General features: G+C 48.9%; 1 protein-coding gene and 1 long non-coding RNA gene across 2 annotated transcripts in view; one reads left to right on the forward strand and one right to left on the reverse strand.

Moving 5' to 3' along the window:
* LOC115635684 (zinc finger protein 239-like) overlaps nt 1-14,608 on the reverse strand; it is an 861,693-nt gene that overhangs the window by 825,015 nt on the left and 22,070 nt on the right. The gene's annotated exons all lie outside the window — the stretch shown is intronic.
* Nucleotides 3,562-6,514, forward strand: LOC115635705. Its single transcript, XR_003996663.1, has 3 exons — nt 3,562-4,026; nt 4,842-4,994; nt 6,367-6,514. It is a non-coding gene; the product is annotated as an uncharacterized LOC115635705 (long non-coding RNA).

Raw genomic sequence — 14,608 nt, forward strand, 5'->3', positions numbered from 1 at the left:
CAAATACCAAAGAAAAGAAACCATATAACTTACTATCTGATCTCTTTGTCCTTACACTTAGAAAACAGAACTACTTCTCCAAAGCTCAGAGAAAAACAGGCAGCCAGAAAACAAAGATTTAGACACAAACTTCCCTCCACCCAGAGTTGAAAAAATCCGGTTTCCTGATTGGTCCTCTGGTCAGGTGCTTCAGGTGAAAGAGACATTAATCCTTAGCTATCTGTTTATGACACGCCCCCCAAATTGCAGACAGTGGGGAAGCTCACTGGCGGCGATTTCCTTCTAGAACTTGAAAATAAACAGATTAATACAACACATGCACCTTTACATATACCCCTAAGTATATAACTAACAGACTTCTACATTTTAAGAACACTTTTTAACTACTGAATTCTGGGAAACTCTCACGGGAGAGTGCATCAGCAACTTTGTTAGAAGCTCCTGTGATGTGTTGAATTTCAAAATCAAAATCTTGGAGAGCTAAACTCCAACGAAGAAGTTTCTTGTTGTTCCCCTTGGCAGTATGAAGCCACTTTAGTGCAGCATGGTCAGTTTGTAGTTGGAACCGCCGTCCCCAAACATATGGGCGTAGCTTTTCCAGGGCGTACACAATGGCATAGCATTCCTTTTCACTGACTGACCAGTGACTTTCCCTCTCAGACAGTTTTTTGCTGAGAAACACGACAGGATGGAAGTTGTGATCTGTTGCTTCCTGCATGAGCACTGCTCCTATACCACGCTCAGATGCATTTGTGGTTACTAGGAATGGTTTGTCAAAATCCGGGGCCCTGAGCACAGGGTCAGACATGAGCGTTGCCTTAAGTTGGGTAAAGGCCTTTTGACACTCATCAGTCCACTTAACTACATTTGGCTGGGTCTTTTTGGTCAGGTCGGTCAATGGGGCAGTGATTTGGCTGTAGTGTGGTACAAATCGCCTGTAGTATCCGGCCAAGCCTAAGAAGGATTGGACCTGCTTCTTGGACCGTGGGACAGGCCACTTTTGGATAGCATCCACCTTGGCCTGTAGGGGGTTTATGGTTCCTCGACCCACCTGGTGCCCCAAGTAAGTCACTCTGTTTTGGCCTATTTGACACTTTTTGGCCTTAACAGTTAGTCCTGCCTGCCTGATGCGCTCAAAGACCTTTTCCAGGTGTAGTAGGTGTTCGGGCCAGGAGTCTGAAAAAATGGCCACATCATCGAGGTAGGCAACTGCAAATTCTCCCAGTCCAGCTAGTAGACCATCTACCAGCCTCTGGAAAGTGGCGAGTGCATTTCGAAGGCCGAAAGGAAGGACATTGAATTCATACACCCCCGCATGGGTGACGAATGCTGACCTCTCCTTGGCAGGTTCATCTAGCGGTACTTGCCAGTACCCCTTGGTTAAGTCTATTGTAGAGATGAACTGGGCACGTCCCAACTTCTTCAATAGCTCATCGGTGCGTGGCATTGGATAGTTGTCCGGACAAGTTACCGCATTTAGCTTACGGTAGTCCACGCAAAAGCGTATTTCCCCATCTGGTTTGGGTACCAGAACCACTGGAGATGCCCATGCACTGGTAGATGAGCGGATTATACCCATCTGTAGCATGTTCTGGATCTCCCGTTCTATAGCAGCTTGGGCATGAGGAGACACCCGGTAGGGTGGGGTTCTGATTGGGTGAGCATTACCTGTATTAATGGAGTGGTATGCCCGTTCAGTCCGTCCTGGGATGGCTGAGAACAATGGGGTGAAGCTAGTGCACAGCTCCTTGATTTGTTGCCGCTGCAGACGTTCCAGGGTGGTTGAGAGGTTCACCTCTTCCACGCCACTGCCTTTTTTCCCGTCGTCGTAGACACCGTCAGGCCACTCAGCCTCATCTCCCTGGACTGTAAACTGACAAACCTGTAAGTCTCTGGAATAGAAAGGCTTGAGAGAATTAACATGGTACACTTTAGGCTTTAGTGAGGAATTGGGAAATGCTATGAGGTAGTTTACAGTTCCCAGGCGCTCTTGGACTGTGAATGGCCCTTCCCATGATGCTTCCATCTTATGGGCCTGTTGCGCCTTCAAGACCATAACCTGGTCTCCTACCTTGAAGGAATGTTCTCTGGCATGTCTGTCATACCAGGCCTTTTGCTCTTCTTGAGCATCCTTTAGGTTCTCTCTAGCAAGGGCTAAAGAGTGTCGGAGGGTGCTTTGTAGGTTGCTTACAAAGTCCAGAATGTTAGTTCCTGGAGAAGGCGTCAACCCCTCCCATTGCTGCTTCACCAACTGTAATGGCCCCTTAACCTCGTGACCATACACAAGTTCAAATGGTGAAAACCCTAAACTGGGATGTGGTACAGCCCTGTAGGCAAACAGCAACTGCTGCAACACTAGGTCCCAATTATTGGAGAATTCGTTGATGAATTTTCGTATCATGGCCCCCAAAGTTCCATCCATTTGGCTCCAATCTCCCCCGCCTCAGCGAGATCTTTGGGTTTTCCATCTTGTATGTACCGTGTGATGTCTTCAGGAACACCATCCAAGAACTGCTCCATTTGGGTGGTGGCAGCAAGTACCAGGTCCAAGCTGGTAACTAAGCTTGGAGGTTTTCATGCTAACCCCCATATTTTGGACGCTAAGGTCCAAATCTGGGACTAAGGTTATGACATGAGTAGTTGCGGTTGGGAGATAGACAGAATCCAGAAGCCAGTAGGAATATTATATTTTTCTTTTCTCTGCTAAGGGCTTTTTAGCAGAGAGAAACAGTTGGTTTTAAAAGGGAACCAGAGAGAATTTTTTTTTCTGCTCTCTCTGGCAATTTGTAGCTTGCATCTTAAGCAAGAAATCATTAAGGTGCTATTAAGAGTCTTTTGTCACACAATAGCACTCCCATTGAGAGTCATTACCAGCACTATATATATGCAAATAAAGTGGTTTTTTCAGGTTTACTTAACATTGAAGATTAGCTAAAGGCACTGTTGCTAGGCAGACTTCAGGAGGCAACAGAGAACCTGCAGTTCAGAAGATAAATACCGGAGGGCACCCCAACACAAGAAAACAGGAATCATGACTTCTAAGGCAAAAATTGAGGCCGAAGGGCAATTCAAAGAAACTGAACACAGGAGACAACTGGAGCTGAAAGAAAAGGAAGAAAGCATCAAACTGGCAGCCTTCCAAAGAGAACAGGCAGCCAAAGAAGCAGCACACAAAAGAAAACTAGAAGAAGAAGAGGTGGCCTACCGAAGGAAACAAGCAGAAGAAGAGGCAGCCCACCGCCAAGACATGGAAAAACACCAAAAAGAAATGGAAAAACATCAAAAAGAATACAAATCAAAGCACTCCAGCACTTATATTCATGCAAATACCAAAGAAAAGAAACCATATAACTTACTATCTGATCTCTTTGTCCTTACACTTAGAAAACAGAACTACTTCTCCAAAGCTCAGAGAAAAACAGGCAGCCAGAAAACAAAGACTTAGACACAAACTTCCCTCCACCCAGAGTTGAAAAAATCCGGTTTCCTGATTGGTCCTCTGGTCAGGTGCTTCAGGTGAAAGAGACATTAATCCTTAGGTATCTGTTTATGACAGCTGCCAATCCACAAACCACTACTCAGTGGCTGCCTAGCTGTGTAGGTGTCTAAAGCCCCTATACACCTAAATTTATGAGGTTGAAATCACCCTGATGCCTAACAATCTGCTACTGGGCATGCTCTCTACTGCCTCAGTCTAGGCAGCCAGACCCCTATTTCATACCTCAGCCCCAGCACGCTCCTCAAATTAAGTGTTCCCTGGCCTGTCCCACATGTGCGGCCCAGTTTGATAGATCATTGAGCACTGGGTGCTGCTGGCCCAGCAGAAATTGTCTGCAGTCTATGGACAGCAGGACTTTAACTCCAGACAGATGGGACAATGAGTTTCTTCCTGCAGACTCAGTTGGATTGGCAGCAGTCATGGCTCCTCGGGAGAGGAGCTGCCCCTGGATTTCCTTCTGAGCCTCAGCCTGGAGCAACACTTGGATGGTCCCCTCCCTGATACAGACTGGAGCTTGCTGAACTGAGGTGAGACTCTAGGCAGTGTTACACTCCTGGGGGCAGGGGTGAGACTCGCATACTCTACCTAAGAACTAAAGGAACTAAGGCCTGGAGCCACAAAGGGACCTCACAGCACCAAACTTTTAGGCAGCAAGAAAATCCTAGAACCCACAAAGCCTGAGTTAGGCACCCAGGCTCCCTGTACAACGAATGGGGAGAAGGAGATGCCTGAGACTGGGATCCACAAAAACCAGCAAGCTGGGCAGCGCCACACCAAAGCTAGCCAATGGGAAATGCCCATGAGAGGTGTGTGTCCTAAGCCCCACCCCTCTCTGGAACTTAGTCGGGCCTGGAGGAAGATGCTGGGAACCCCTTTCCTGGAGTTAGGTGCTTAGGTTATTCTGCACAAAAACAAGGCACCAGAGGAGGAAGAGGTCATGGTGCTGCTGCCTCACTTACAGTATTTAAAGTACTCAACCAGGATGTGGGAGTCCAGGATTCAATGTCCCCTCTCTCTCTCATGGGGAGAAAAGATCTGAACAAGGGTCTCCCATGTCTCAGGAGAGAGTTCTAAACCCTGAGCTATGAATAGGCTTGGTAAAAGTCACTTGTTATGTTTTTAAATAATTTTGATGGTAACACTGATATTTAATTTTGCAGGTTTTTAAATTTTTTTTGTCAATTTAAATTTTCACAATTTCCTCAGTTCTGGGTTAATAGAGTCCAACAAAATGTACACAGTTCAATGTCCCCACAAAATAAAGGGTCTTCAACCCACCTCTGGTTGCCTGTGAGTGGCACTCCCTTGGCTCAGGGCTTATAATGTTTCTATTCTCTCCAAGGGAGGGAAAAGGGGTCAGTGTCCCCTCCATGAAAAAAGGTGGTTAATATGGGAGCCCGGACGCTCCCTTGCCACTGGGCACATGGGGTAGCTGCTGCTACCAGAATATCTCCTGCACTCTGGACTTCTGCACTCTGATCCAGGATCTCCCAAGGTAAGTCTCTCCCCCTTCTGAGCTGTCTGGTTCTGGAAGGTGATTCATCAGTGCAAAGGTAATTCCCCTCGCCAACCTGGGGGGCGTGGGTGTGGCTGTGGCTCACTCAGCTCAGTGCAGCTGTCAGTCCACTTGTGGAGTCCAGTAATCTGGACATCTTCTCTGTTCTGAAGTCCATCGGCGGGCGGGGGGGGGGATGTTAGGGGAACCCAGGCCTACCCCCTCCACTGGGTTCCAGCTCAGGGCTGTCAAGCTAGGCAAGAAGAGTCAGGGTTTGCTGACTAACTGTGCCCTAAGCTCCTTCCTACCTTCCCTGGGGCCTCTGCAGGCATCCTACCCACAGCTTCTAGTCTCCTCTAGGCCAGGAGTCTCTTCCCTGAATCCTTCTGCAGGAGATGCTGGGGGAGAGGAGCTAGGGCTAGAGTGGGGTAGGCAACCTATGGCACACATGCTGAAGGCAGCACGCGAGCTGATTTTCAGTGGCACTCACACTGCCCGGGTCCTGGCCACTGGTCCAGGGGGCTCTGCATTTTAATTTAATTTTAAATGAAGCTTCTTAAACATTTTAAAAACCTTATTTACTTTACACACAACAATAATTTAGTTATATATTATAGACTTATAGAAAGAGACCTAAAACCATTAAAATGTATTTACTGGCACGCAAAACCTTAAATTAGAGTGAATAAATGAAGACTTGGCACATCACTTCTGAAAGGTTGCCGACCCCTTAGCTAGACCCTTAGTTCTCCCTGCCCCCAAGGGAGCCTGGAGCAAAGGGAAGTGGGCAGGGCCCTCCTTGTAGACTTGCATCCTCAGCTGCTCCAGGTTGTCAATAAGGGACCCAAAGCCTGTCATGACCCTGGCTGGAGCAGGGGTTGGAGCATGGTCCCCTTAAAGGCCCAGGGTCACCACTGAACCAGGAAAAGAACTTGACTCAAGCCTATTTCATTCCCTGCTCTGACTCCCCCTCCCCACAGGGAACACTCCCAACCCTAAACCCCTGCAGCAGCAGATCCTGCAGCCTGTTGGAGCCAGACCACCTACGTCTGGAGTCAGGAAGCTGTGGTCAGAGGTCGTTTACGTCAAATTCAGGGAGAGTGATGATGAATCTGAGCAAGGCTGTACTCTTCCTTAGGGCTCTGGCTCTCTCCTGGGATACTGTGGAGTTGATGTGCTGTGGGGGAAGGAGGCAGTTCAGGATCAATGAGTAGGCATAGATGCTGGGCAAATGACCCTATCCCCATGGGGCTGAGACATTGTGCCCAGGGAGGAATATTTGATTCATTGATCACAGAGCTTTAGAAGGGAATTGTTGCACCCAGGACAATGCTTATATGCTGCACGTCACGACTTGTCATTGTCTCTCTAGACTGGAAGAATGTTCAGTGTCAGGACTGGTCCCATCTCTGAACCCAATATTCATGAACAGCTCATCAGGAAGGAGAGAGCTGATGGAAGAAAAGATCTGAGGACTGGAGATGCAGGTGGAAACTCTGGTCGAGTTTAGAAGGGGGTTCGAGCAGATGATGGAGGAAAGACATGAGGAGGCTGAAGGGATAAGCTCAGACTTGCAGATGAAAGCAGGACCTAAGAATTCTGAGGAGAGACTACTGGGTGAGGAAAGTGGACGGTGGAAGCATGTGACTAAGAGAACCAGGCAGAGGAAAAGACGGGCCAGCGAGGGAGAAATAGAACTCAGGAACAGGTTTGCAGAGTTGGAAAATGAAGAAGGGGCACAGCAGGTGGTCGCTGAAGGAGAGAGGGCAAGGAAAAAGAAGAGCTGCTAGTCCTACAGGAAGAGGGGAGGAGTCAATGGAGACAACACCAAATATGAGCCCCAGGAGGATACGGGAAGGGTTGCGGAGGATTGCAAGGGTGAATGGGAATCGAGAGGATTTGCAGCCAGTGGGAGCAGGGGATAGACCGGAGAATCGCACTGTTACCAGGAAAAGGCAGGTCTACATGACGGGATTCCTTACTGAGAAGAATAGATAGGCCTGTAACTAGAGCTGATCCAGAGAACAGAAGGGTGTGCTGTCTGCCGGGTGCTAAGATACGGGATGTGGACCTGAGGCTGAAAAGGATCCTAACGGGAGCGAGGAAGAATCAGTTTATTGTCCTTCATGTGAGAACATATGATACGGCTAGATTCTCGCTGGAACGTATCAAGGGAGACTATGCCAGACTGGGGAAGACACTTAAGGAAATCGAGGCTCAGGTGATCTTCAGTGGGATTCTGCTGGTTCCTAGAGAAGGGCAACAAAGGTGTGACAAGATTATGGCTATCAACAGATGGCTCAGGCAGTGGTGCTATAAGGAGGGCTTTGGGATGTATGGCCACTGGGAAGCATTTATGGACAGAAGACTGTTCTCTCGGGATGGACTTCACCTGAATAAGGAGGGAAATAGACTTCTAGGATGGAGGCTCGCCCAACTGATTAAGAGAGCTTTAAACTAGGAATTTGGGGGAGATGGTTGGGAGAGGTCCAGGTAATCCCCACGCCGGAATTTAACCTTGAGAGGGAAGAAAACAAAGTAAGAGAGGATACAGCTGTGGACAGAAGAATGACCTAAGGAGGAAGGGTAGTGTAGATACCAGTCTAATAGGTGATGCTGGTGGTAGAATGTCTGTGCCCAACCGGGTAAAGAATGTCAGTAAAGACAAACGGCAAAAATTAAGATGTCTGTACACTAATGTGAGGAGCTTAGGTGACAAAATGGAGGAACTAGAGCTACTGGTGCAGGAAGTGAAACCTGATATTATAAGTATAACAGAAACATGGTGGAATAGTAGTCATGACTCGAGTACAGATATTGAAGGCTGTGTGCTGTTTAGGAAAGACAGAAATAAAGGCAAAGTTGGAGGAGTAGCATTGTATATCAAGGATGAGGTTAACTGTAAAGAAATAAGAAGTGATGGAATGGAAAGACAGAGTCTGTCTGGGCAAAAATCACACTGGGAAAGAAAGCTACTAGAGCCTCCCCTGAGATAGTGCTTGGGGTGTGCTACAGACCGCCGGGATCTGATTTGGATATGGATAGAGACCTTTTTAATGTTTTTAATGAAGTAAACACTAATGGGAATTGTGTGATCATGGGAGACTTTAACTTCCCAGATATAGACTGGAGGACAAGTGCTAGTATCAATAATAGGGCTCAGATTTTTCTGGATGTGATAGCTGATGGATTTCTTCACCAAGTAGTTGAAGAACCAACAAGAAGGGATGCCATTTTAGATTTGGTTTTGGTGAGTAGTGAGGACCTCATAGAAGAAATGGTTGACGGTGACAACCTTGGTTCGAGTGATCATGAGCTAATTCAGTTCAAACTAGATGGAAGGATAAACAAAATTAGATCTGGGACTAGGGCTTTTGACTTCAAAAGGGCTAACTTTAAAGAATTAAGGAAATTAGTTAGGGAAGTGGATTGGACTGAAGAACTTGTGGATCTAAAGGCGGAGGAGGCCTGGAATTACTTCAAGTCAAAGTTGCAGAAACCATCATAAGCCTGCATCCCAAGAAAGGGGAAAAAACCATAGGCTGGAGTTGCAGACCAGGCTGGATGAGCAAGCATCTCAGAGAGGTCATTAAGAAAAAGCAGAAAGCCTACAAGGAGTGGAAGATGGGTGGGATTAGCAAGGAAAGCTACCTTAGTGAGGTCAGAACATGTAGGGATAAAGTGAGAAAGGCTAAAAGCCATGTAGAGTTGGACCTTGCAAAGGGAATTAAAACCAATAGTAAAAGGTTCTATAGCCATATAAATAAGAAGAAAACAAAGAAAGAAGAAGTGAGACCGCTAAACACTGAGGATGGAATGGAGGTTAAGGATAACCTAGGCATGGCCCAATATCTAAATAAATACTTTGCTTCAGTCTTTAATGAGGAGCTTAGGTATAATGGAAGGATGACAAATGGGAATGAGGATATGGAGGTGGATCTTACCACATCTGAAGTAGAAGCCAAACTCGAACAGCTTAATGGGACAAAATCAGAGGGCCCAGATAATCTTCACCCAAGAATATTAAAGGAACTGGCATATGAAATTGCAAGCCTATTAGCAAGAATTTTTAATGAATTGGTAAACTCAGGGGTTGTACTGTATGACTGGAGAATTGCTAACATAGTCCTATTTTTAAGAGAGAAGAAAAAAAGAGATCCGAGTAACTATAGGCCTATTAGTTTGACATCAGTAGTATGTAAGGTCTTGGAAAAAATTTTGAAGAAGAAAGTAGTTAAGGACATTGAGGTCAATGGTAATTTGGACAAATTACAACATGGTTTTACAAAAGGTAGATCGTGCCAAACCAACCGGATATCCTTCTTTGAGAAGGTAACAGATTATTTAGACAAAGGAAATGCAGTAGATCTAATTTACCTCAATTTCAGTAAGGCATTTGACATGGTTCTACATTGGTTAAATTGGAAAAGATGGGGATCAATATGAAAATTGAAAAGTGGATAAGGAACTGGTTAAAGAGGAGACAACAACGGGTCGTACTGAAGGGTGAACTGTCAGGCTGGAAGGAGGTTATTAGTGGAGTTCCTCAGGAATAAGTTTTGGGACCAATCTTATTTAACCTTTTTATTACTGACCTTGGCACAAAAAGCGGGAATGTGCTAATAAAGTTTGCAGATGACACAAAGCTGGGAGGTATTGCTAACACAGAGAAGGACCAGGATATTATACAGGAAGATCTGGATGACCTTGTAAACTGGAGTAATAGTAATAAGATGAAATTTAATAGTGAAAAGTGCAAGGTCATGCATTTAGGGATTACTACTAAGAATTTTAGTTGTAAATTGGGGACACATCAGTTGGAAGTAACAGAGGAGGAGAAGGACCTTGGAGTATTGGTTGATCACAGGATGACTATGAGCCGCCAATGTGATATAGCCATTAAAAAAGCTAATGCAGTTTTAGGATGCATCAGGCGAGTTATTTCCAGCAAAGATAAGGAGGTTTTAGTAACGTTATATAAGGCACTGGTGAGACCTCATCTGGAATACTGTGTGCAGTTCTTGTCTCTTATGGTTAAGAAGGATGAATTCAAACTGGAACAGGTTCAGAGACAGGCTACTAGGATGATCCGAGGAATGGAAAACCTGTCCTATGAAAGGACACTCAAAGAGCTTGGCTTGTTTAGCCTAACCAAAAGAAGGTTGAGGGGGGATATGCTTGCTCTTTATAAATATATCAGAGGGATTAATATTAGGGAGGGAGAGGAATTATTTAAGCTTAATACCAGTGTGGAAACAAGAACAAATGGGTATAAACTGGACACTAGGAAGTTTTAGAATCGAAATTAGATGAAGGTTTCTAACCATTAGAGGAGTGAAGTTCTGGAACAGCCTTCTAAGGGGAGTAGTGGGGGCAAAAGACATATAAGGCTTTAAGACTAAGCTTGATAAATTTATGGAAGGGATAGCCTAATTTTGGCAATTAATTTTGACAATTGATCTTTGATTATCAGCAGGTAAGTATGCCCAGTGGTCTGCGATGGGATGGGATCTGAGTTACTACAGAGAATTCTTTCCTGGGTGCTGGCTGGTGAGTCTTGCCCACATGCTCAGGATTTAGCTGATCGCCATATTTGGGGTCAGGAAGGAATTTTCTTCCAGGGCAGATTGGCAGAGGCCCTGGAGGTTTTTTGCCTTCCTCTGCAGCATGAGGCATGGGTCAGTTGCTGGAGGATTCTCTGCAGCTTGAGGTCTCCAAACCACAATTTGAAGACTTCAATAACTCAGACATAGGTTCAGGGTTTGTTATAGAAGTGGGTGGGTAGGATTCTGTGGCCTGCTTTGTGCAGGAGGTCAGACTAGATGATCATAATGGTCCCTTCTGACCTTTAAGTCTATGAGACACACCCCCTTCCAGGCTCTAAAGTCCTTGGTCAGATGAAGGGAGTGACTGTGAGGATAGTCCCCCCAGAGGAATCTCATTGCCCATAGGACTCCCTTGGGATTCTCCTTTTTCTCTAGGAAGGAGCCTGTGATTTTTGTGCGAGGACTATCTCCTGGATCTCACGAAGGGACGGGGGCATTGAGGTTCTCATTCCCCAAGCCCGTCGGGGCCCTGTAGTTACCACTCAGTAGAACCAGGCAGAGCCCTGGCTTGAAATCCGAGCTTCTTCCCCTGTCCCTGAAGGAGGAAGGGCCCAACACTGCATTGCACTGACTGCCCTGACCAACGATAGCCCAGTGGGGTGTAGACTAGAAGGACAGATTGGAAAATTGATCTTCCAGTCCTCCTCAGTGTTAAGATAAAATTGCCCCCATTCCTCATTATTGAGCTCGCCTCCAAGATGTATTGGAGCCTGTCTGTGTCTGGGAACTCTGCCTGCAGGTTCCCCAGCGTGGAATTCAGATGGTCTGCCAAGACCTTGTGCAGAGCCTGCAAAGGAAGGGAGAGCCATGGGTCAGAGTTAGGGAAACGGGGGCCACACCTGCTGCAGGACGGTAAGATGGTCTTCTGTGAAGCACTGGTGAGATCTCAATCCTGTATCCTGGCTGCTCTCATTCACGTCCCACTGAAGGCAATTAGCAAGGGTTAATGGCAGGACGACAGCTGGTTCTTCAATCCATGCCCTTAGTAGGCCTCTGCGGAGGACCTCATAGGCAGCACAGTATGGAACAGTCCAGCTGCTATGGATGGAAGCTGGGCTGCTGGGCAGAACACGGCATATGGAAGGAAGGAATGCCCCCACAGAGGGGTAATGTAATCATCCCTGGAGGGGAGATTCCAACCATGCAGCCTTTTTCCATCTCTGCCCACTCCACCTCAATCTCTAGCTCCGGTAAATCAAGGGAGCAGGGGTCAGGGGCCACTTCTTTCCTGGCATGGAAGAGCAGAAGGATGCTGTACCTGGACATGGGTGGTGTCCTTCTCCGTGTCCATGGTGAAGACACCATGCAGGGCAGCTCACAGAAGGTGGGTCTCCAGCTCTGAATCCAAGTCAGGTTTCGTCATGCTGGCGAGAGAGAGGAGCCAGTATTAGATCATGCAGTGACAGCATGGGCATGAAACTGCAGAGAAAAAGGCACATATGGTGAGAATGGAAATGGAGGCACTGAGCCAGGGAATGACAAAGCCAAGGCCTCACAGACAGTCAATGGCGGAGTTGGAATAATGCCTGTTCCCTGGATCCTGCTGCTCCTTCTGTACATAGGCACCAACTCCGTGGTTACTCCAGGGCTCAACCACCCACAGAAAAATAATAGGGAGTGGTCAGCACCCACTAGCCACATTGTTTCCGCAGCCCCAGGGCTGTCCACTGATCAGCTGCTGGGTGGCCCCCAAAGCTGGCTGCTGAACAGCTGTTCGGTGGCTCCAGGGCTGGCCACCAATCAGCTGTTCAGCTGACCCTAGGGCTGGCCGTGGATCAGTGAGTGGCTGGCAGGAGGCACTCCGAGGGGGTGGAGAGGAATGAGTGGTCGGGGCCTCAGGGGAGGGGGTGGAGTGAGGACAGGAACAGGGGGAGCGAGGGCAGGGCCTCAGGGGATGAGGCTGAACAGGAGTGGGGACTCGGAGTGGAGCACCCACTGGGAAAAATAAAATCAGCATCTGTGCTCCTGAATATGACCCCAGGAGGGAGCCTCTCACCAAGGACATTGTAACATTACTAGAGTTAAAATAATAGCCCAGCCATGGGTGGCACGTGAACTGCCTGCTGCAGGAGGCTAGCCCCCTTCCCTGCCCATTCTGCCTGTGGGCCCCATCCCCGGCTAGAGCCCTGAGCCCCCCACCGGATCTGCCAGCCTCTGCCCCAGGCTAGCGCCCCCATCCCCAGAGCACCGAGAGGGCGGGCTGTGCGGCCCCAGTCTCCCCAGCCCTGGAGCACCCTGAGGGCTGGCTGGACGGCCCCAGTCTCCCCAGCCCTGGAGCACCAAGAGGGCGGTCTGGACGACCGCAGTGTCCCGAGCCCCGGAAGGGCGGGCTGTGCTGCCCCAGTCTCCCCAGCCCTGGAGCCCCAGGACGGCGGGCTGGAGGGCCCCAGTCTCCCCAGCCCTGGAGCTCTGGGAGGGTGGGCTGCACGGCCCCAGACTCCCCAGCCCCGGAGCGCTGGGAGGGAGGGCTGCGTGGCCCCAGTCTCCCCAGCCCCTGTGCACGGAGTGTGGGCAGGGCCACACCTGGCTGTTTAGAGAGGCACAGCCTCCCCTGGCCTATAGTATCCATTGCCCATCAGCCCAGCCAGGAGAGAGCGAATATTCCTGCCATCTCCATCAGAGGAGCCACTCTTGGGAGGTGGCCTGGGAGTGGGAAAGGCAGTGACTCCCAGCCCTAAGTCTGAGCAGTTAGGGGAGCCAGGACGGAAGGTCTTGGTACCTGAGGCTGTGCCCAGTGATCGGGCAGTTGGCAAGGATGGCACTGGGTACAGAGTTACTGGGCAGCTCTTCAGTCAGCTCCTGCGAGCCCCAAAGGAGTGTGTGTGAGTCAGGCCCCACTGACACTTCCCAGCAAGGAGGAGATTACACTGTGCCCCATACAGCCACCAGGATCACACACACACACTGCCTCCCCTCCTCCAATTCCTTCCTGCCCATCAAAAGTGGCCCCTTCCAAGGATTCCCTCCCAGCTTGGTTCCCCTTCCCCTTATTCCCTCCTACCTTTCCAAACTGCCTCCCATCCAACACCATCCCAACTACTGACCTGGGACCAGAGGCAATGCATGGCGGGGCATGTGGGGTCAAGTGTTCCCCAGATTGACCTGCTGGAGGGAAGGGAGAGGTTCTCTGTCATCCCACTGCACCTGCCCCCGGCACACTCAGCCCTGTCCCTGGCATCTGGGCCTGGGCATGGTGTGGAGGAAACAGGACCAGCTGCTTCTCACGCCGACCACTGAGGGTCACTGCTCTGGGCAGTGCAGGAGCTGTCTGAGAGAGCCTGGCTGGGGAGGCAGCGGCCCGCGCCAGCCCAAGCCTGGCTGCTGGGGACAGGGCCCGAGGGAGCCAGAGCCCCCTGTCCCCCCAGCACGTTTCCAGCTTGCTCGCTGCCTATCTCCAGCAGCTGGGCCCAGGCAGGGAGTGGGCTGCCACCTCCAGGGTCTCTCAGACAGCTGCTGCACTGCACAAAGCAGCAACCCAGAGCAGCCAGTGTGAGCCGCATGAGAAGCAGCAGCTCCCTCCCCTTCCCCACCCAGGTGCCAAGGAGAGCAGCCAAATGTGCCAGGGGGCGGGCAGCAGGAGAAAGACTGAGCCCCCTCACTTCCCCGCAGGTAAGATTGGATGGTAGGACATGGCAGCCCCAGGCTGCACACAGGGCAGGGGTGGGGGGGCACTGAAAAAAGGAGAGGTGGGCATGTGTCCTCCCCTTCAGATTGTGACCCCACAAGTATGGGGAGGCACGAGTCAAGTGTGCCGCAGCCTCAGCTGTCCTTCCAGTCCACAATTCCCGCACTGCCCACTAATGACACTGGTCTACAATTTTTGAGAAGTCGTCTGCTTCAGAGATAAAATGTGCTATTTATTATGTATTTTGATGTGCTGAATTCAAATATGACAATTAAAACAACTGATTGGCTACTGTTTCTAAGATATTTAAGTTTTTACATTTTATGTCTATGTATATTGTGTAGATAGTAGTTTTAATCATAAATTGTAAATCTAGGTCTTTT

The sequence above is a fragment of the Gopherus evgoodei genome, chromosome 15, assembly GCF_007399415.2.
Source record: "Gopherus evgoodei ecotype Sinaloan lineage chromosome 15, rGopEvg1_v1.p, whole genome shotgun sequence".
Lineage (NCBI taxonomy): Eukaryota > Metazoa > Chordata > Testudines > Testudinidae > Gopherus > Gopherus evgoodei.